At 38.9% G+C, this 23618-nt stretch overlaps 1 long non-coding RNA gene across 2 annotated transcripts; it reads left to right on the plus strand.

Annotated features, from left to right (window-relative positions):
• Positions 1–20071: 20071 nt before the first annotated feature.
• LOC113167333 lies at positions 20072–23002 on the plus strand. 2 transcript variants are annotated; one of them, XR_003299274.1, is made up of 4 exons: positions 20072–20308; positions 22243–22378; positions 22799–22865; positions 22961–23002. It is a non-coding gene; the product is annotated as an uncharacterized LOC113167333 (long non-coding RNA). The 2 variants fall into 2 exon arrangements; XR_003299273.1 differs by lacking the exon at positions 20072–20308 and having other exon boundaries at positions 21146–22378.
• The last annotated feature ends 616 nt before the right edge of the window (positions 23003–23618 follow it).

Consider the following 23618-nt stretch of genomic DNA (forward strand, 5'->3'; position numbering starts at 1 on the left):
GATTATTCGGACTTTGCCTGCCCTGGACCCTGCTTTTGGCCAACCCTCACACTCACCCTACACTGTCTTCTCCTGAGGAGTTCTCTGCAGTACTCATTTGACTTTTTCATTTGTACACTGGTTATTAATAAACCTTTAAAACTCCCTGTGTGTCTCTGGCAATGGAGTCCTTCCTTGCATTTATGAAAAACAATAGTAACTGAAAATACTGTTTAAAGCTTAAATTGTATTAGCTGAAATAATGTAATGTCAGTTAAATATCAAAGCGAATCTTCAGTTAAATAAAACGATTGCGTGCCAACAATCCAATTATTAAAATCTGAATAAAAGTTGAAGAGTTCAGCTGATTATTAGCAGAATATTTTTAGGTCAGGTACAATTTCACCCTTTATAAGGCACATCATTTGTAGGTGAACTTCAAGTGTTTCTTTGTGTCTAGTTGTAATACACACTGTCTGTCAGTGAGTGTGTTTGAACTTATCAGAGAAGTATGAATATAATAAGTGTAAATTCAAGCTAAAAATTCAATAGCTGCATGAAAAAAGTCATAGATTGTAGAAATACAGCAGGTTTCTCCTCCGATGACCATTGACCTACAACAGAAGTGTAATGGAGCACCGGGTTGAATACAGTGTGTGAATCAGACATTTAATAAATGGTTTATAGCTCACTGTAGTTACACAGATATAAGGATATTTTTAAATGTTTGTTAACGACCACAGCTCAAACATTTGTCAAAAATTACAACATTTTCCCCTTAGATGCATTTTCTTATGTCATTATATCTGTGTTTTACTATATTGTCTTTCATTATCACTTCACTAATGGTTACCCAAAGTAACACTTTTGGACTTAAAGCAACGTGGATTTTTTGCCTTTACTCTTATCAGAGAACATAACGTTGTCCATTCAGCAGCAGTCCAGTCCTTTTTGTCTTTAGCCCAGGCGAGACACTTCTGACGCTGTTGTTTCGTTGCCGTTCTTTCATGCCATATATACAACGTAAAAAACTACAACACCCTGCAAAAACGTAACCAGGAGTTGTGACGTCATATACACACGGAACTGTCGACATGTTGTTCTAGAGTGGCTTGATACAAGGATTGCGACAGCTGGAACCCATGTCTTGCATACGTCTGTGTGTAGGGGTTCTTGAAGCAGTGACTCCAGCTGCAGTCCACTCTTTGTGAATTTCCCCCACATTTTTAAATGGGTTTCGTTTCACAATTCTCTCCAGGGAGCGGTTATCCTATTAGTTTGTACCCTTTTTTTCTACCACATCTTTCCTTTCGCCTCTCTATTAATGTACTTGGAAACAGCTCTGTGAACAGCCAACGTCTTTTGCAATGACCTTTTGTGTCTTTGTCCTTGTGCAAGGTGTCAATGGTTGTCTTTTGGACAATTGTCAAATCAGCAGTCTTCCCCATGATTGTGTACAGAACTAGACTGAGAGACCATTTAAAGGCCTTTGCTGGTGTTTTGAGTTAATTAGCTGATTAGAGTGTGGAAAGATCCTTTAATTGGTGTTAATTAATATTCAAATTTTCTGAGATACTGAATTTGGGGTTTTCATTAGTTGTCAGTTTTAATCATCATAATTATAATAAATAAACACTTGAAATATATCAGTCTGTGTGAAATTAATGTATACATTATACAAGTTTCACTTCTTGAATGGAATTAGTGAAATATATTAACTTTTTAAAGATATTCTAATTATATGACCAGCACCTGTAATGTTGAGTGAGCCAAATCAGCCAGACCTTCCTGCCTGATGCAGGCTGCTTACTGGGGTCAAGCAGATGTTGAATAGTAGTATTACCATAAAGATAATTTCATTACCCACATACTGTGGCTATGCATCCTTGAATCTTTTTATTAGTACTCATACTTAAAATTACTTCTTTCAAAGTAAACTGCAGCCATTTTGTGTTTTTTTAATCCCTAAAAACCATTTAAATGTTGTAGTTATTTGCAAAGTTTAGTCTAAAGTAGAGGTACTAAAAAGTATATGTAGTATAGTGAAACTATTTATCCATCTAAAATAAACTAAACTAACTTTCAAGGACAAGTTGGACTAAACATAGTTCATTGTTTTTCTAATCCTTTTGTGACTGATTTGACAATTCAATGTAAACTTTCACATTATTTTTTTTATTTAGGGACATTGATCCAGAAATAGGCTGATGTCATATTGATGATACTAAACAAACAATTCAGCTATAAGTTGTAAAAGCTTCTGAGATTATATTACCTTACAACAACAACAGCAGTGTGACAAGTATTTTAAAACGTCCATCTTGGACCACTAAATAACCAACAATACAAAGCAGGTTGTCTCCTTCTTGATGGAGGAAGAATTCATTTTGATAATAGCTGGATAATATCTCATATAACAGAGTTAGCCCTATGTCTCATCTTAAATTACATTTGTTAGATCATTTACTGCAGAGCAGGCAGTGCCAAGGAATCAATCTACAGTGTCATCTTGTGGACATTTGATGTAGATGTAGTTGTGTGATGATTGTGGAAGACTTGTGACTCTTTAGAAATGTATTGTATAAGCTGCCATCTTTTATTTAGTCCACCACATTTATATCAGTACAACATAAGATAGATCAAACACCCATTCTCTTCAATCGTGTCATCATTGCAAGTATTGATGACATGATGCCTACGTCTTTAGTTTTTTTTTATTTACAACAAAAACAATGTGGGGAGGCTGAGAAAAAGTGAGAATGAGGAAGGATGTAATCTTAAGTAAACAAGATGTGTTTACATGTATAAAAAAATTGCACTAACAGGTAAACAAGACAGGTTTATTTCATTATCAGCTGCATTTAGCAACGTGAAAGAACATTACAGTGTGACTAGAATTATTATTAATAAAAATATTGTAATCATATCTACATTGATGGCATCTGTTAGAGGCAACTATCATCTCTTATAGCTTTAAAAGACCAGAGATGACAGCATCTGTGGAGCACCACTCAGTGGACAGAGTATGTCAGTACCTGGAAGAAGTTGATGCTGTCAGCTACACTTTATTGGTTTTGTTGAACATTTTGGATGATTTTAGTCACCAAAGCCCCCAGTTTCAGGGGATTCAAAATCTTTGGGTGATCAAATGCACAGCTGCATGGCCTTTAATATTCCCTCTACCTCCATTATATGGAACAACACAGAGCCTATGTGAATACAGAACCAGAGTAAGAGTCAAAATCTACTAAGAAAATGCTAAATCACAAAAACAGGAAAGCCAGATTGAAGTTTGCTAAATGGTGTCACTGTAATTCAGCCTAGAGCTGCTTTAACTTTCTCTATTCATTTGTTGTCATTATAGCTAATATCATGACAAGCATAATAATAAATAAAACCAATATTGTCATAATAAATAGACACAATGTATTACAGGACTGCTATTAACTATCAGATTTACATTGAAGGCATCACTTATAGCTTGAAAAGACGAAAGGTGACAGCTTCAGTGGGGCAACAGAGGCTGCCATCTTTTCTATTATTTAGTCCACCCCATTTATATCAGTACAACATAAGATAGATCAAACCCCCATTCTCTGTGGGGAGGCTGAGAATGAGAATGAGAAAGTATGTAATCAAGAAAAACACTGATCATCGATCACTCCTTTTACGGGTAATCGTTTGGATCATAAATAAACAAGATGTGTCTACAGGTATTTAAAGAATTGCACTACTGGGTATACAAGACAGGTTTCTTTCATTATCAGCTGCATTTAGCAACGTAAAATAACATTACAGTGTTTAAAGTTCATACTGTCAGCTACACTTTATTGGTTTTGTTGAAAATTTTTAATGATTTTAGTCACCAAAGCCCCCACTTTCAGGAGATTCAAAATCTTTAGGCGATCAGATGCACAACTGTTGCATGGCCTGTGTTATTCCCTCTAGAGCTGCTTTAACTTTCTCTATTCATTTGTTGTAAATCACTATAGCTAATATCATGACAAGCATATAAATAAATAAAACTAATAATGTCATAATAAGTAGATATATTATATTACAGGACTGCTATCAACTGTTTCCTCATTTACCCAGAACATTACATCACTGATGACAAACTGCAAAGTCTCACAGCTGATGATCTGACGAACATGATGCCTACGTTATTTGTTTACAACAAAAACAAATGTGGGGAGGCTGAGAATGAGAATGAGGAAGTATGTAATCAAGAAAAACACTGATCATCGATCACTCCTTTTACGGGTAATCGTTTGGATCATAAATAAACAAGATGTGTCTACAGGTATTTAAAGAATTGCACTACTGGGTATACAAGACAGGTTTCTTTCATTATCAGCTGCATTTAGCAACGTAAAATAACATTACAGTGTTTAAAGTTCATACTGTCAGCTACACTTTATTGGTTTTGTTGAAAATTTTTAATGATTTTAGTCACCAAAGCCCCCAGTTTCAGGGGATTCAAAATCTTTAGGCGATCAGATGCACAACTGTTGCATGGCCTGTGTTATTCCCTCTAGAGCTGCTTTAACTTTCTCTATTCATTTGTTGTAAATCACTATAGCTAATATCATGACAAGCATATAAATAAATAAAACTAATAATGTCATAATAAGTAGATATATTATATTACAGGACTGCTATTAACTGTTTCCTCTTTTACCCAGAACATTACATCACTGATGACAAACTGCAAAGTCTCACAGCTGATGATCTGACGAACATGATGCCTACGTTATTTGTTTACAACAAAAACAAATGTGGGGAGGCTGAGAATGAGAATGAGGAAGTATGTAATCAAGAAAAACACTGATCATCGATCACTCCTTTTACGGGTAATCGTTTGGATCATAAATAAACAAGATGTGTCTACAGGTATTTAAAGAATTGCACTACTGGGTATACAAGACAGGTTTCTTTCATTATCAGCTGCATTTAGCAACGTAAAATAACATTACAGTGTTTAAAGTTCATACTGTCAGCTACACTTTATTGGTTTTGTTGAAAATTTTTAATGATTTTAGTCACCAAAGCCCCCAGTTTCAGGGGATTCAAAATCTTTAGGCGATCAGATGCACAACTGTTGCATGGCCTGTGTTATTCCCTCTAGAGCTGCTTTAACTTTCTCTATTCATTTGTTGTAAATCACTATAGCTAATATCATGACAAGCATATAAATAAATAAAACTAATAATGTCATAATAAGTAGATATATTATATTACAGGACTGCTATTAACTGTTTCCTCTTTTACCCAGAACATTACATCACTGATGACAAACTGCAAAGTCTCACAGCTGATGATCTGACGAACATGGGCATAGAGTAAGTGTTTCCCTATGTTGAAACCACATTGCAATTAGTCAATAAATCCTTTATAGTGCTCATCTAATTGTTTTTTTTTTTTTTTTGTCTAGAAATCGTAAGGACCATCGGAAAATCCTAAATACTATCAAGACAGTGTTGCAGATCAAAGACCCATCCAAGGTACAGAAGCTGACAGTATAAATGAAATGGAAGTGAGTTTACTGATGTTCTACTTGGTAATAATCGGAATGAACGTGTTTAATTATTGTTCTATTGTCTTGTCAGGTGTTTAATGATTCTGTTCATTGACAAAGAGTTCCACCCTCTCCTTGTCAAAATCATCGACACACCTCAATTCCAGAGATTTGTTTCCTCCAAATACCTATCAGAGGTAAATTAAGAGTTGCTATTTTTAGTGTTTTAGCAGGCTACGTGTGATAGCTGTTGAATGATTGATGTGTGAGTCTATACAGTATCTGTTTAAACATAGAGATAGAGATTAACAATCATATCATTGGGTAAAGCTGGATGTAAGACCCTGAGACTGTGACAAATGCAGCCAGCATTTTACAAACGCTAATTATTGCATACAAATTTATTACAAACATTTCTATTATTCACAAAACCTCTGTTCCTTTTTTTGTGTTGAGCTACTGCTACTTAAAGGATGACATTACTTTGTGATCACAGAAAAAGTTGAACTAGATCTACCTTTTATTCTGCATGAGCCTGTACTGTTTCAGCAGATCACTACCCCATTAAAAGGAATAGGAAATGAACTCTGTCTTAATGTAGCCTAATTCATGATAGATCTTGATATTTTTCTGAATTAATTTCAACAACAAAGCAGATCACATGGACAAGCACATGGACTCCCACGTGCTTGTCCATCTCTTTGAGAGATAAAATCAATAATTACAATAACAATAATCAGCAGCACCATAAAACCTTAACTATGTTGACTGTCAGGTCCATCACGCACTTTCGGTTTTATTCACTTCTGGTTGGCTCCCTACCTCCATTCCTCAACTTACCCGTAATCAGTCTGATTACTTTCATCTGTGCCAAACTTTTTTTAAACAGTGCCAAACCCAACCTTACCTTGCCAGATTGTCTACGTTCATCTCAGAAGTGACTCTCCAGCATTCTTGTTTTGTTTTGCTGGCTCTAATTTTGTCACATGCCAAACGTTGTGTGAGACACATTGCATCTGTGTCTTACACAGTTTTGAGTCAAAAATCATGTGTTTCAAGCTTAAACATGTAGTTATTACAGTACAGTACTTTAAGAAAGAGTACACTGCCCTCCCCCCTCTGGGAAAGTCGGATCACAACCTGGTACATCTCATCCCACAATACACACCTTTGGTTCACAGGCAGCCTCCCACCATGAAAACTGTAAAGAGGTGGACAGAGGGGGCACACCTTGCCCTGCAGGGATGCTTTGAAGAGACAGACTGAAAGACTCTCTGTGAACCTCATGGTGAGGACATTGATGGACTGACAGACTGCATCTCTGACTACATTAATTTCTGTGTGGACACCCAGGTACCCACAAAAACCATTTGCTGCTTCCCAAACAATAAGCCCTGGGTCACTAAGGACATTAAAGCCATCTTGAATGACAAAAAGAAAGCATTCAGATCAGGAGACAGGGAGGCAGCAAAGAGGGTCCAGAGACTGCTGTCTGTCAGGATCAGGGAGGGGAAGGAGGTTTACAGGAAAGAACTGGAACAACTCCTTCAACAGAACCACACCAGGGAGGTTTGGAGGGGTATGAGGACCATCACTGGCTACAAGTCCAGCAGCCAGGAGAATGTGGGGACAGTGGACCGAGCCAATGATTGAATAATTTCTTCAATCGATTCCAGGCTGAGTCACAGAGCCCACTTCAGTTCACCAACTGCTCCTCAGTCCCTCTCCCACACGACTCAGCCACCGGCAGGTCCTGATGGAGTCAGCCCAAGGGTGCTGAAAGCCTGTGCTCCTCAGCTATGTGTTGTTCTCCAACACATCCTAAACCTCAGCCTGCAACTGGAGAGAGTTCCTCTAGGGTGGAAAAAGTCGTGCCTTATTCCAGTGAATAAGACGCCACGTCCCAGAGTCCTCAATGACTACAGACCAGTGGCTCTGACATCACACATCATGAAGGCTTTTGAGAGGCTGATCCTGGAGTCCCTCCGACCTCTGGTTAAACCCTCACTTGACCCCCTCCAGTTTGCTTACCAACCCCATATTGGAGTGGATGACGCCATCATACACCTTCTCCATTGCACCTACACCCACCTGGACAAGCCTGGGGGCTTAGTGATTATCATGTTTTTTGATTTCTCCAGTGCATTCAACACCATCCGTCCTGCACTGCTGGGAGAGAAATTAAAAAACATGCAAGTCAACACTCCCCTGATTTCCTGGATCATGGACTACCTCACTTACCGCCCACAGTACATCCGCCTGCAGAAACTCCAAACAAAACACCAACAAGCGGACACCTGACCCCCAGCATGATGCGTCTCTCTTTTCTTTTCTTTCTCTCTGATTTAGTACACAGATGAAGCTCTTCTTCACCTGCCTGCTTGCTTTGTCATATTGTTCATGTTTTGGCTTGTTGAGAAGGTATTAGGAGTTATTGTCTTTTAAGGTTGAGAAAAAAGGTGATACTTACTTACTTAACACGAACTTTTGTTTCTGAAATGTTGTGTTCAGTAATTTCTTCAGGGTCTTTGTTTTTTCAAGTCTTTCAAATTGACTTTACTGTTTTGACATTTTTTTCACACTAAGTACTTTTATGTAATTAGTGTCAGTGACCAGCTACGCTGTGGCTCCAGTTGTGCTGTAACCCTCTTTAAGAAGCACCTGCCAATTGTCTCCGCTTTGCTTCTCTTGTTTATGCTTGATGAATCCTTTTTTACAACCACTGTGACATTTTACCTTTGTCGTTGTGGTTTGATTTTAAATTTCCCTGACCTTGATACCAGTTATGACGACTTTAATAAAGTTTTATTAGGTAAATATCTTGACCTTAAGGAGACAACGCCTAGATCAGTGGTTCTTTGCTCTTCAGGTGTTGCACCCCAGTCTACCCTTCACCTTGAAGTTAATGACCCAAGCACCAGCAGTAATTGTTTAATCAACTACAATAGACTTGATATATATAGAACAGATCAGTATGAGGACAGTGGCCAATTTGGAAAAGGGGTGTTCAAGATTTAAAAGGTTGGTTTGTTTTGTGGTTTTCTGCCATCATCAGCTGTATTAAGCAATGTGATATAACAACTGTGTGACTGGAATTATTTCAGTATTGATAACAACAATAATAATAATTTATCATCATCAGATCTACATTAACAGTGTGCTTAACAAGCTAGTATTTTACAGTTGATTTATTTTTTTATTTTCTAGGACATGGACCCTTTTCCCACATGTTTGAAAGTGTGTGCCCCAAAAAAGAAGGTAAAGAGCATTTCTACTATTTCTGATGTCTGCACGACATACTGTAATAACTAAGCAGAAAATAACCCACAAATATAATCAACAGCTAGGTAACATGTTGGCAAAAAGAGACGATGTTATTTGTTTCTTCTTGTTTATTTGCAATCCAGAATCGAAACGGGTAAGTAAAAATGAAGAGTGACTCTAACTTGTAGCATTCCTCTTGTTTAAAATAATAATAATTAATGTATATAACTCTTGCATGTCACCTCCTAAATAGATTTGAACTCTGCCACTCATTTCTTCATTATATATATTATGTATTTTTTATTAACCCTCGTATACTTGTGTCTTTGAATTGAGAGCTGCAGTGTTTAGTGCAGTAGACGACACTGCGGTATTAGTAGAGGGTGTGATTTATTGTCTGTTCTGACACATCCCACACTGACTGCTTCTGCTATGACTATATTAGAGAAATAATATAGTTACAACCTGAAGAATTTATCAAAACCATTATCAACGTGCATGCATGTGTTTGTGTGTCTGTGCGTAAGACATATTGGATAAAAGTGTCAAATCACCCTTAACTTAACTACTAAAACCCCATAAAGACAGTGTCTGCTCCCTGACCAACTTAAATTAGTTAAATAGGTTTTTTGATAAGTGACCATCAAATGATGATCCAAACTGGAAAAGTCAAAAATCAGTCCTGTTTGTTATTGTGTACCGTCCTCTGGTCCCTTACCCTGAATTTTTAACTGAATTCTCAGACTTTTCGTTCTTAGTACAGATAAAGTCATTCTAGTTGGTCACTTTGATCACTTTCAGCAGAACATGTCGTTCTCAGACTGCAGGTCTACAGTTTCTAAATGTAGAGTGGGAAGCAGAGCCTTTACCTGTGAAGCAGTTTGTTGTCACTGCCAGCATCTAAATGTAAAAATGTATTGAAAAAATTACAAATGTAAACATGTTTGAATGTCATCCCACTTAAACAACAACAACATCAAAACAATCATATTTATTTGATTCGTGTTTGTTTATTTAATTTTTGAATGATTAATGATGTAATAATAATGTGGGAAGAAACCGGGAGATCCCGGGGGAAACCCACGCAAGCACAGTGGTAGAAGGGAAAGTCCTCACAGAAAAGGCCCAGTTGGCAGATTTGGACCAGGACCTTTGGACTGTGAGACAGGAGTTCTCCCCCTTCTACCACTGTGCTGCCTGTTGCCTGTCTCCTCTTAACCATATGTAGGATCAGTTCACACATGGTTAAGAGGAGCCAGGCATCAATCACTATCAACCATTAATAATCTGTTCTTCCCTATTAATGGTTGATAGTGAATCATCTGCCAACTCGACCTTTCCACATATAAAGACGGAACGGACTCTCTTCCTCATTCTGCCGAAGAATTTGCGGACTCTTCTGAAGAAAGTCTTCTGCTGGGCTCCATCAGTTCCAGTCTTTATAGTGGCTCCGTCGGGTCCAGTGTTGGTATCGGCTCCATCAGGGTCAGTGTTGTCATCAGCAGCATCAGCAGCTCTGGTGTTAGTGGCTGAGAACTGTGTGTCTGACACTGTGATCTGTAGCACAGGTGCTCCACAGGGGACAGTTCTGTCTCCATTCCTCTTCACCCTGTACACCTCAGACTTCAGGTACAACTCAGAGTCCTGTCATCTTCAGAAGTTCTCTGATGACTCTGCAGTTGTAGGATGTATTAAGGGTGGAGATGTCATGGAGTACCGTGGAGTGGTGGACAGTTTTGTTGACTGGTGTGGACTCAACCATCTGCAACTGAACATCAACAAAACAAAGGAGCTGGTGATGGACTTCAGGAAATCTAGAAGTCCTGTCATCCCTCTCTCTATACAGGGGGAGGAGGTGGAGGTCGTGTCCGAGTACAAATACCTGGGAGTGTACTTGGACAACAAACTGGACTGGACCAAAAACTCATCAGCATTGTACAGGAAGGCTCAGAGCCGGATGTACTTCCTGAGGAGACTCAGGTCCTTCAACGTCTGCAGCACCATGCTGCGGATGTTTTATGAGTCTGTGGTGGCCAGTGTGATCTTTAATGCTGTGGTCTGCTGGGGCGGCATCATGAAGGTGGCAGACACTAACAGACTAAATAAGCTAATTAGGAGGGCTGGCTCTGTTCTGGGGGTGGAGCTGGACCCTCTACATGTTGTGGCTGAAAGGAGGATGCTGTCCAAACTCCTCTCAATCTTGGACAATCCCTCCCACCCACTACACAGTGTGTTGGTTGGATAGAGGAGCACGTTCAGCCAAAGATTTATTAAAATTAAATGTTCCACAGAGCGCCACAGGAGATCCTTTCTACCTGTGGCAATCAATCTGTACAATTCCTCCCCCCTCTGTAAGGGGTGGGGGAAGTGATACTGTCATAAACTTGCTGTGCATATATTGACCCAATTTCATTTATCTATTTACGTATTCTGTATATATATTGAGTTTTTGGTATTGATGTTATGGTGTATTTATGTTTGTGTATTTATGTTGGTGTTGGATCTTTCCTGGCTGTGGTTCCTTTTCTTTCTGTCTGTTTTGAGAACAATGGTAATGAGGCAAAACAATTTCCCTCTGGGATCAATAAAGTTTTTTGAATCTTGAATCTTGAATCTTGAATCTTGAAAATAATGTGGTTCAATAACAAGCTCGAAGACCACCACTTAGAGTCCCTGGCCTGAACCACAAAGAGCTCAGATATTTACTTCTACCTCACAGGGCAGCAGCTTATACCTGGTGAAGCAAAATGTCTATTCAAAAAGCATTATTCATCTTTGAGATAGAACCCTGATGCATGTTATTTGGCCTGGAAAAATGTCTTCATCCTACATGGCATTGACTGAAGTACAGTAGCTGTGAGAGTTGAGAGGTTGTTATTTCTGGCCTGCTGTTGAAGAAGCACCACATGAGTCTAAAGCCTCATGAACTGTAGATAAGAAAATTGTGTGTCAGCAGTTCCTACAAGAAGAAGGCATTGATGCTATGGACTGGCCCGCCTGTTCCCCAGGCCTGAATCCAATTGAGCATATCTTGGACATCATGTCTCGCTCCATCCACCAATGCCACGTTGCACCACAGACTGTCCAGGAGTTGGCAGATGCTTTAGTCCAGGTCTGGGAGGAGATCCCTCACGAGACCATCCGCCACCTCATCAGGAGTATGCCTAGGCGTAGTAGGGAGGTCATACAGGCACGTAGAGGGCACACACACTACTGAGGCTCATTTTGACTTGTTTTAAGGACATTACATCAAAGTTGGATCAGCCTGTAGTGTGTTTTTCCACTTTTTTGAGTGTGACTCCAAATCCAGACCTCCATGGGTTAATAAATTTAGTTTCCATTGATAGTTTTTGTGTGATTTTGTTGTCAGCACATTCAACTATGAAAACAATGAAGTATTTAATAAGAATATTTCATTCAGTCAGATCTAGGTTGTGTTATTTTAGTGTTCCCTTTATTTTTTTGAGCAGTGTATATAAGATGGAAAAGATGTGGAAGGTAAAGGCACAAGTTGTACCTGTGGTGATAAGAACACTGGGGGCTGTAACTCCCAAGCTGGTAGAGTGGATCCAGCAGATCCCAAGAACAACATCTGAGATCTCTGTCCAGAAGAGTGCAGTCCTACGAACAGCTAAGATGCGCAGGACCCTCAAGCTCCCAGGACCCGACCTTGAAGGAATAAGACCACTCCAAGGAAGGGGTGAGTGAGGAATTTCTAAAGATATATATATATATATATATATATATATATATATATATATATATATATATATATATATATATATATATATATATATATACAGTATATTTCTTTAAGACTATCTGTTTTACTGTTTAACAATTGGTGGCATTGAACATTACACAGCAACCAACTGTTTATATCCTTAAAGCTTGAGAGGAGGCGATTAGGGTGGATGGGTGGCACAAAGCACAGAACTTTCACACACAAGACTGGAGTTTTAGTCAATCGTAACAGCTTTCTGCTGATTCTGTTACCCATAAAGTGACAAATGTGAATGGTCTGAATGTCATGTTTGTCATGTGCCAAATGTTGCATGAAGCTAAGAACACTTTGAGACTAACAAGCAACATCTTTAATAAACCTAACAATGATCACTTACTGCTTAAACCCAACCCAGGCATTTGTATGTTCCTTGAGTGAGAATGTTTGTTGCCCGTAATTTCTCTGTAACACACAGTGTTTCCTCCAAATATTTTAGCACAGGTACATTAAGAGTTGCTATTTTTAGTGTTTTAGCAGGATACGTGTGATAACTGTTGAATGATTGGTGTGTGTGCCACCCTCCATGCAAGCAGTACCACACGCACTCTTAGATTGCCTGCATTTATCTCAGAAGTGACTCTGCAGCATTCTTGTCTTGTTTTGTATTGCTGGCTCTGATCTTGTCACATGCCAAAAGTTGCGTGAGACACAATGCACCTGTGTCTTATTTTATTTTATTTAAGGACATAGGCTAATTTCATTTTTAGTCCACATGCGTACAGCAAAAATGTTCAAATACATTTTATTGAAGTGACAGAATTGGACTAATAGGGCATAGAGTAACTGTTTTCATATGTTGAATCACATTACAATCTTCAATTATCAAATTCTCTATGGTGCTCTTCTAATTTGATATTCTTTTTGTCCAGAAATTGTGAGGACCATCTGAAAATCTTAAACGCCATCAAGATGGAGATCAAAGACCCATCCAAGGTACAGAAGCTGTCGGTATGAATGAAATGGAAGTGCGATTGGATGTGTCTAATCTTTTGTTCTATTGTCAGGTGTTTGATGACTCAGTCCAAGGACACATAGAGTTCCAACTTCTCCTTGTCAAAAACATTGGCACGCCTCAATTCCAGAGACTACAATACATCAAGCAGCTTAAGCAGCTTAAGCAGCTTGATGGAGTTTGTTTTGTTCTCCCTGTATCAACTCATAGCCGCTTTGAACACTCTCTTGGGTATGTCCACATAGGTTTTGCTCCCTACCTCAATTCCTCAACTTACCCGTAATTAGTCTGATTGCTTTCATCTGTGCCTCCCCCTATTTAAACAGTGCCAAACCCAACCTTACCTTACCAGATTCTCTGCGTTTATCTCAGAAGTGACTCTCCAGCATTCTTGTTTTGTTTTGCCAGCTCTGATCATGTCATGTGCCAAACGTTGAGTGAGACACATTGCATCTTTGTTTCAAGCTTAAACATGTAGTTATTACAGTACTTTAGGAAGTAAACAGAAACATCGTGCAGGTGTACTGTACTTACAATAACAAGCTCTGAAAGACACCACCACTTAAAGTCCCCAGCCTGAACCAAAAAGAGCTCAGATACTAACTCCTAAAGTATTTTTTCATCCCTGAGATAGAACCCTGATGCATGTTATGGAAAAACATTCCATGTCCTTATCCTATGTGGCATTGGCTGCAAGTAGCTGTGAGAGTTGAAAGAGTGTTCTCCATTGCTGGCCTAACGTTGAAGAAGCACCACATGGGTCTGAAACCTCATGCCTTGGCCAAACTTTTATTCTTGAAGCTGCTAAACTGCTAAACTGCACAATGTTGTGATGGTATTGAACCCAACCAGGATCAAAGAGAACACGACTGGCGACAAGAATGCCCAAACTGACCCAGAATGCATCTGTGTCTTATACAATTATGCAACACTTTTAAGTGAAAAATCATCTGTTACAAGCCTAAACATGTAGTTATTAAAGTACTTGAGGAAGTTCACTGAAGGGACATACAGGTGTCCTGTACATGAAAAATAATGTGGTGATGCCGTTTCAATTACAAAAACTTGTATTCTTGAAGTGGAACTTTAATGAAACGAAGGAAAGAAAATGAATGAATCTTTCTTCTATTTAAGGACAAAGGCTAATTTAATTTAATTCAGATGCTTGCTACTTTGCAAAGCTGGTAATGATTATGTTCGCCCTATGTGGTCAAAAATGCTCGATCAGAATGAGGGCAGTGCCTATATAATAGGTGTGGTTTAAGATTTAAAAGCCAGGTAGTAACCTCACAGTGTTTTGTGGTTTTCTGCTATCACCTGGTCGCGGAAGTAGGGGCCTTTGAATAATTAGAATAATCAGAGAAATACAGTCTAGGTTCTTCTGAGTCTTTGTTGCCACTAGAATCCTGTGTGGCAATTTGAGCGGTGTCAGTTTCATCTAAGTGAGACATGCAGGACGCTTTCATGAACTGAAAGGCAATTTCTCCATAAGTGCTGGTTCCTTTATCATCTACCAGGTGAGCCATTGTAAGAAAATTGTGTGTCATGGCTTCACTGGGAGTGATCCTCACTTCAGAATTCACATGTAGACAGGATTCTAGGAGGCTTAAAAATGCCATTCGATCTTTCTGTTCAATAGGATCTCCATTGTTTTGAAGCATTTGTACCAAGTGCCCCAGATCCTTGCACAGGGTCAAAATATTGCTAGTTTCCTGTGGCTTAATACCTGTGACAACCTCGTACTCGTACGGCGTCCTCAATCTCCATTCTGGATTGATGGGGTCCCGGGTGAAATACTTCCATACGTTTGTTCCTGAATCCAGATGCCAGTGGTCTGGTTGCCCCAGGAGGTGCAGTATGACTTGCACGTAATGGTATGCACAGTTGCTGGGAAACAGGCTCTGTCCAAAGTACATATGTGCCATAATGCAACCCACTCCCCACATGTCAACAGCTGTGGACAAGGGAAGGCCCAGGGTTACTTCTGGAGCCCTGTATGGAAAAGGCTGCATTACCATACCAGGCTGTACTTGGTACTCTGAACGAGCCAGACCAAAGTCGATAAGCTTGATTTTGAATGGTTTGTCCTTGTGGTTCACCAGCATCACATTGTCAGGTTTCAAGTCTGTGTGCATGATGCCAAGACCCTTCAGGGCCTGAAAAGCAACCAGTAACTGCTGGGTCACTGGGCGAATTTCACTCAGATGCATTGGATGCCATTGTCTCTCCTTCATCAGGTCCCAAAGGCTTCGGTCCAGATTTTCAAACACAAGACAAGAGAGGTTTTGGAATCTGAAGCTCTCTATGAATCTTACAATGTTTGTTTTATCTGGGTCCAGGGTCCTGATTGCTTCGAGCATTTCTACTTCACTTTGAATGAAGTGTTCTTCACCTTTTTTAAGGATTTTCACCGCTGCCATCTTGGCCGTTATTAAATCAAGACACTTGACAACTTTTCCAAAACATCCTTCTCCACTGAAGTTCATTACCAGGTAGCGTGTGGAACCACTGTGGAGTATGTCACGCTCCTTCACCTGAAGTGCCATCTTTATTTCAAGTTGAAAATTATCAAGATGAAGTAAAATAAAATATTATTGCAAGTAATTGCTTCCAAGTACTTTCCAAACGTTACAAAAAGGTCACTTGTGTACGTCCTCTTAACTAATTGGAGACTGTCTTTAGCTTATGTTTTAGGGGTAGGTATACAAGTTCCAGGTGATGACATCACCAGGAACATCAAAGACATCAAAGACAAAATTCTAAAAGTTTGAAAAAAAACAGCAGCTCTCAGTCCCTAAGTTCAGAAATTCAAATCAAAACAAGTCAAATCAGTTTCTAATTTTCCCCCCAAGGGGGAAATTCATTTGTTACTGCGACAAAATGACAAAATGCAAAAAGACCCAAAACCACGGTGGATTAGAACTAACAAAAACCAGGAACCGACAGACCAAGTAGCAACCTAAAACAACGCAGGAATGCAGGTAAAGAAATATAAAACAACTAAACACACAAATAACTGACTAACTTAACACAGGACTACACAGCACAAAACCGACAGACTAAAAAATACAAAAGTAACAAAAGAAAACTACTGTCGAGGGCAAGGCAACACAGGAGCAAACGCCAAAACCAAAAATACAAAGTGACAACAGAAAATCACTGCAGTCGCAGGCAAACAAAAACTCACATGTGGGGAAACAGTCCAACAAACAAACGAGGAAGATGACGGACGAACCAGAGTTGCTGAGGACACTATGCACCATGACACACAACACAACGTGACGAACCAGCAGAGAACAAAGGACTGAGGGAAGCTTATAAAACAAAAGGGGAACACAGGTGAAATTAATCAGTCAATTAAGAGTCCATGGGTTGAGTGGAGGTGGAGGTGAAATTGCAGAAATTATTATGCAGAAATCTAAAGTAGAGAACATTTGCAGGATACTATACTGCCCTATGGTGTCTATGTGCAATGGTTTGGGTGCAGTTTGTTTTGTATTTCTTCCATGATCTTATATTTTTACCATTGTGATGTTGAATGGCTGCTGGGTTGGTTGTGTTGAGCTATACAGTTGAGGGTACAAGGTATAAGGAGAGGTTACAGATTTTAAAATGGTTGAAATTCATGGTGAACTCAGCACTGGACCCGCTGCAGTTTGCATATTGACAAGCATCGGGGTGGATGACGCCATCATCTACCTGCAGCATCAGGCCCTGTCTCACCTGGAGTCCCCTGGGAGCACTGTGAGAGTCATGTTTTTTGATTTCTCCAGTGCTTTCAACACATCCAGCCATCACTGCTGAAGAGGAAGCTGGAGGTGGCAGGCGTGGACCAACAACTGGCTGCTTGGACCATCAACTACCTCACAGGCAGGCCACAGTTTGTGAGACTGTGTGACTGTGTGTCGTAAAAGGTCCTGTGGTAGTCTGCAGCACGGGGGCACCTCAAGGGACTGTGCTCTCCCCTTTTCTGTTCACACTGTACTCATCAGACTTTAAATAAACTCCCACCACAGACTTTAAATACAACTCCCTCCCACAGAAGCTCTCAGATGACAGTGTCATTGTTGGCTGTGTATCGGGGGGGACGAGCAGGAGCACAGGGGGGTCATCTCTGACCCTGTGGGCAGATGTGAAAATAACCACCTGATCCTAAACACCAGTAAGACAAAGGAGCTAGTTCTTGACTTCAGGAGGTCCCCTCCACCACACACATATTCAGCGTTCAGACATTGAGACTGTGGACACATTTAAACAGCTGGGTGCTCACCTTAACAATAAACTGGACTGGTCCAGCAACACGGACGCTCTGTACAACAAGGGCCAGAGTCGCCTTCACCTGCTGAGGAGACTGAGGTCTTTTGGTGTGTGCAGACAGCTGCTAAGGAGTTTTTATGACACTGTGGTGGCGGACAGGAGGATGTTGGCCAAACTTACATCCATCATGGATAACCCCTCCCACCCCCTGCACCAAACTTTCTGCTGTAGACAAAAGAATTTCCCCATTGTGGGATAAATAAAGCCTATCTTATCTTATCTTATCTTATCTTAATTGTCTCAACTTAAACAGACTTTTTGAAGTGTCAGCGCACTCCATAGAAGAGTAACATCTAAATCCCCCAAAATATAAAGACATTAAGGAATAAATCATTTCAAGGCCAATTGATTATGAGAGGCTAATTGTGTTGCTCAGATGAGAACAGTACTAATGGAACAAACAGGGGAGCATGGCATTCTTTAGGTTAGTTTTATATCTGAACATCAGCAGTTGTTTGTTTACAGGTTCCAATAGGTACCAATAGCCAGAAAGAAAGGACTTCCATTAGAGGCTTGTCAGTCTATTGTTGTCCTTAGAAAAGAAGGCTACGCAATGCGAGAAATTGTGAGGAAACTTTCTTATCATGCTGGTAACTACAAACTACGTTGACTTACAGTAATACCTTTAGTCAAGCGTGTGGAGGCAGCGGATGGTCTGGATGCTTTGGAGGGGGTAAAATAAGAGCTTTGTACAGAGTGGAAGGACATTGAGGAAGCAAAGCTATCAAAATTGGCAGCTAGAATGTCTAAGTTCTGCCAGGCTGTAAATGTTGCAATAGGTGTTTTTTTGTTGTTTGAAGAATACAGCTATCAGGTCCATCAAAATCATTATTTCTGAACTCTGCCAATGTCAGCATGTCCTGTTCTTGCTATATTTCCTATTCAGAATAATCTCATGTGTGTTTCCTTGGAAAAATTTTAATATCTAAGTGATCTTAAACATTTGAGTTGTAGTGGAGATTACCAAGAATGTGTATACCAGAAGTTATTTTACAATTAACCTCGATGTCTTTGATCCCATCAGACTGTTTTATCAGTGTTTGACATTCCCAACATTCCCCATTTACTAACTTCCATCTAAGTTCATGTTCAGCAGGCAGACACCCTCTCTACATTTAAGACTTAAAAAAATTCCATTATATAAAGCTTATAGTTAGAGATGGCTCAGGTGACTGTGAACTATCTCACATTGTAAATATCCTTTGATTGTAAATATCCTGGGCATGCAGAACAACTTTGACTATCGCCGTTTCCTAAAGTTTGCCAGAGTGTGTGAGGCTGAGGACGGCAAGAAACACATCTGCATTAGAGACAAGGTGCTGGCAATGTTGTGTCTGTTTCTTTTAAAATCACACTTTAAACAGAACTTAACTGTACTCAATACTCTCAACAGGAGGTGTACAACATGATTTTTTCCACACAAGGTACTGTCTGCAAGTCAAGTCAAGTCAAGTCAAGAAGCTTTATTGTCATTCCAACCACATATAGCTGAAGCAGTACATAGTGAAATGAGACAACGTTTCTCCAGAACCATGGTGCTACATAAAACGGCAACAAGACAAACATGGGGCTGAGGACTGCTAAGTTGTCCTAGCAAACACATAAAGTGCATCCTGTGCAACCTAGTGCAAACAGTGCAAGAACACAAAGAAAAAGTGCAGACAGACGTCAGAAGACAAAACACAAAACAGCAAAACGTTGTTGACACAGACGTGCCTACCAGCACAGAGTGAAAACTGAGATTATGTGAGTACCTATCCTTCCTGTTCTGATACTCTCCTCAATATTTCGTGTGGTCTTATTCCTGGTGTGTGTGGTATGAAGTGCTTTACCTTTAGTACCCTGTGTGTGTGTGTGTGTGTGTGTGTGTGTGTGTGTGTGTGTGTGTGTGTGTGTGTGCGTGCGTGCGTGCGTCTGTGCGTGTACGGTGTGTTTTTGCACCAGGGTATTGGGTGCCATAGGGAAAATGGAGAAAGAATGGTGGACGTGGGATTATAACTACATTAAAAATAGTAATTATAGTGATGGCTGAAAGAATAATAGGGAGTTAGAAGAAAAGGATATATTACAGAATCAAACTGAGGTCAAAATAACATTAGCAACAGCAACACTAACAGTAACAACAATATGTTGGGTGGTTAACCAATAATAAACAGGTAAAATTAGAGAAACCAAAGTCATTTATGAATGAATTCCATGTTGTAGTTAAAAGCAGATATATTGTTTTTATATGTAGCTGGTATTTTCTCTATGGTTATGTGTTCTGACACAAAACCTATTAATTAACTAAAACTGTATAAATTCTCTGATTGGAAGAGTGTCTCTCTAAAATTGTCATGTTAAATGGAAAACAGAGTTTTACAAAGTAATCAAAATTAATGAAAACTATAAGATAGACAATTATTGTCCAGGTAAAACTGATCTCCCAAAAGAAGAAGGAATGGAAAAAGCAAGTGGCTGAACAAATACGACACCAGAGGACTTTGAAATAGAGGTAGGTGCTGACCTAATATGTAAAAGCAACAGTAACAGTAACAACAATATGTTGGGTGGATGACCAATAATAAACAGGTAAAATTAGAAAAACTAAAGTAATTTATAAATGGATTCCATGTTGTAGTTAAATGCATGTTGTTTTTATATGTAGCTGATATTTTTTCTCTATGGTTATGTTTTCTATAAGAAGATTTGTCAAGAGATTGATATGTGATAGGTTTTTAGAATTCCAATTCAAAAGAACTATTTCTTAGGTGATAGTTAAAGTTTAACAGTGGGTTTCTATATCTATGGGCAACTTTGGTGACGTTTCCACAGGCATAGAGATGGAGCTGTTCAGAGAAGTGCACTATAAAGGATGTATTGGTTAATCCCATTTTAAACATTTTACTTTGTGTAAGGTGGGTTCTGTTTATGGTCTTGTATAAGTTGTGTCATTGTGTCAAACAGTTTTTTAGAAACACATAACCTTAACAGACTTAAAGACTCTGGAAGAGTTGGACCGTTTAAGGTCTGGACTCTGTGGTCAACAGTCCATGTGTGAAAATGATGCGTCATGCTCCCTGAACAACTCTTTCACAATTTGAGCCAGATGAATCCTGATATTGTCAACTTGGAATATGCCTGTGTCATTAGGGAAGAAAAAAATCACTGATAGAATATCCTGGTCCGTCAAAATATTCAGGTTCACCACTTGACCTTCTTTCACTGGACAGTTCTTAACCCAGTTTCACTAGTTTTATCAATCTCCTTTACTATTTTCTTTGCTTAATGCATGCCTTTAATTTGACCCCTCTAAAACAGATTAAAATCTTTTTCTACAACCACATCTTCTGACATGGTTGTTTAAGAAATGAGAAGCTACCCACTGCATCACATAGGGTTATATAACTTGTTGCCAGCTGAAAGATAATCACCCATGTAGTAATTATCCAATAGGAGGCTCTTACCTATTTGCTTAGTTAAATCCAGGTGGTGACTTGTTTTTTTGGACAGGCCTTATATTGGATAATGGCCAACAGTGTTACACATACTGTATGTAATGTAAGGTGGTCATTTACATTTAAAAGGGTTCTGAGTACATTTTAGCAGGCCATAGTCAACCTTTATCATGCAAAACATAATTCATCATATTACTGTTGAATCTTAGTATCAAGGACAGGTTGGAATTTGCAGAAAACTAACTAAACACAGTCCACTGTTTTTTTTTAAATCCTTTTGTGGCTGACTTGATGATTCCACAAAAACTTTCACGTTATTTCATTTAGGGATACTGACACAGAAATAGGCAGATATCATCTTGGAGATGATTTAAGTTTTAAAAGCTTCAGAGATTATACTACCTTACTACAACAACAAAGTGTGACAAAGTGAACAAGTATTTTAATCCATCTCTGAACTCAAATTACATTTGTTAGATCATTTTACTGCAGAGCAGGCAGTGCCAAGGAATTAAGCTACAGTGTCATCTTGTGGACATTTGATGTAGTTGGTGTGTGATGATTGTGGAAGATGTAGTTTGTGGTGCTTTAGAAATGTATTGTATTTGCTGCCATTTCATTCTATTATTTAGTCCATCCCATTAGTCCATTAGCCTTTAGTCCATTCCCTTCAATCGTGTCATCAATGCACATCTACATGATAGAAAGTGAGAACAAGGAAAGACTGCAGCATGTTATCAAGACAAACACTATTATTAGCACAATTATTGATCACTCCTTTCATGAAATCATTTGGATCATAAACATGAACAAGATGTGTCAACATTTGTTAAAACATTGTTCTAACGGGTATATTAGAGAGGTAACCTTGGTTTGTTTTGTGGTTTTCTTTCATCACCAGCTGCATTTAGCAATGTGAGAGAACATTACAGTGATTCTGTGACTAGAATTACTATTATTAATAATAACAGTAATCATTTATTATCATCAGATCTACATTTAAGGCATCTCTTAGAGGCAAACATCATCACTTATAGCTTGAAAAGACCAGAGACGACAGCGTGAGTGGAGCAACACACAGTGGACAAAGTATGTCAGTACCTGGAAGACAAACAAGACTTAAAAATGTGAGAGTTAATTATAAAGGTTGGTTTAATTCTGAAATTATAGTTTGTTTTTACCTCATGTCTGCTTTGAGTATCAGTGCAGTCAATTCCATTGAAAGTTGGACAATGACACAATTTTCACCATTATGACTTTGTATTTCACAAACCAATGAAATTAAGATGTGTTTAAAGTTAATGCTGTCAGATACACCACAGAGCCTATGTGAATACATTTCCAGAGATGCTAGATTAGAGTTTTCAAAATGGTTTCACTATAAACCAGCTGAGAGCTGCTTTAACCTTTCCATTCTTGCTGTATTTGTTGTATGCCAATATGGCTAATATCATTAAAATAATAATAATAAATAAAACTAATATTGTCATAATAAATAAATATAATGTATTACAGGACTGCTATTAACTGTTTCCTCTTTTACCCAGAACATTACATCACTGTTGACAAACTGCAAAGTCTCACAGCTGATGATCTAAAGAACATGGTCATAGAGTAAGTGTTAAGTCTCCTTATTTTGAACCACATTGCAATCTTCAATTATTAAATTCTCTATGGTGCTCTTCTAATTTATTATTATTTTTGTCTAGAAATCATAACGACCATCTGAAAATCGTAAATAGCATTAAGATTTCAATTCAATTCAATTCAATTCAATTTTATTTGTATAGCGCCAATTTACAACAGAAGTTATCTCAAGGCACTTTACAGTGTAAGGTTTAAGACCTTACAGAAAATATTTATACAAAATATTAGAGAAAACCCAACAATCCCATTTGAGCAAGCTTTAGGCAACAGTGGAGAGGAAAAACTCCCTTTAGAGGAAGAAACCTCCAGCAGAACCAGGCTCATAGTGGGCGGCCATCTGCCTCGACCGGTTGGGGTGAGTGGAAAGAGAAGAGAGAAAAGAACAGCAGGCAATAAAGACAACAACAAGCAATAAAGACAACAACAAGCATCAAGAACATTGGGCAGATGAACTGGATTCTGGAGATGTACAGCTCCAGGCCGAGGATACCTGCAGAAAAGTACAGAGAGAGGGAGACAGAGAGGAGGAAACACAACTAAAAGAGAGAGAAGACACAAAGTTAATGACATGCAATGGTGGCATTTGCATTGATACAGGAGAAAGGAGAGAGGAGAGGAGCTCAGTTTATCAGTAGAGGTCCCCCAGCAGAATAACCTATATCAGCATAACTAAGAGATGGTTCAGAGTCACCTGATCCATCTCTAACTATAAGCTTTATA

Source organism: Anabas testudineus, chromosome 7 (assembly GCF_900324465.2).
Source record: "Anabas testudineus chromosome 7, fAnaTes1.2, whole genome shotgun sequence".
Classification (NCBI taxonomy): domain Eukaryota; kingdom Metazoa; phylum Chordata; class Actinopteri; order Anabantiformes; family Anabantidae; genus Anabas; species Anabas testudineus.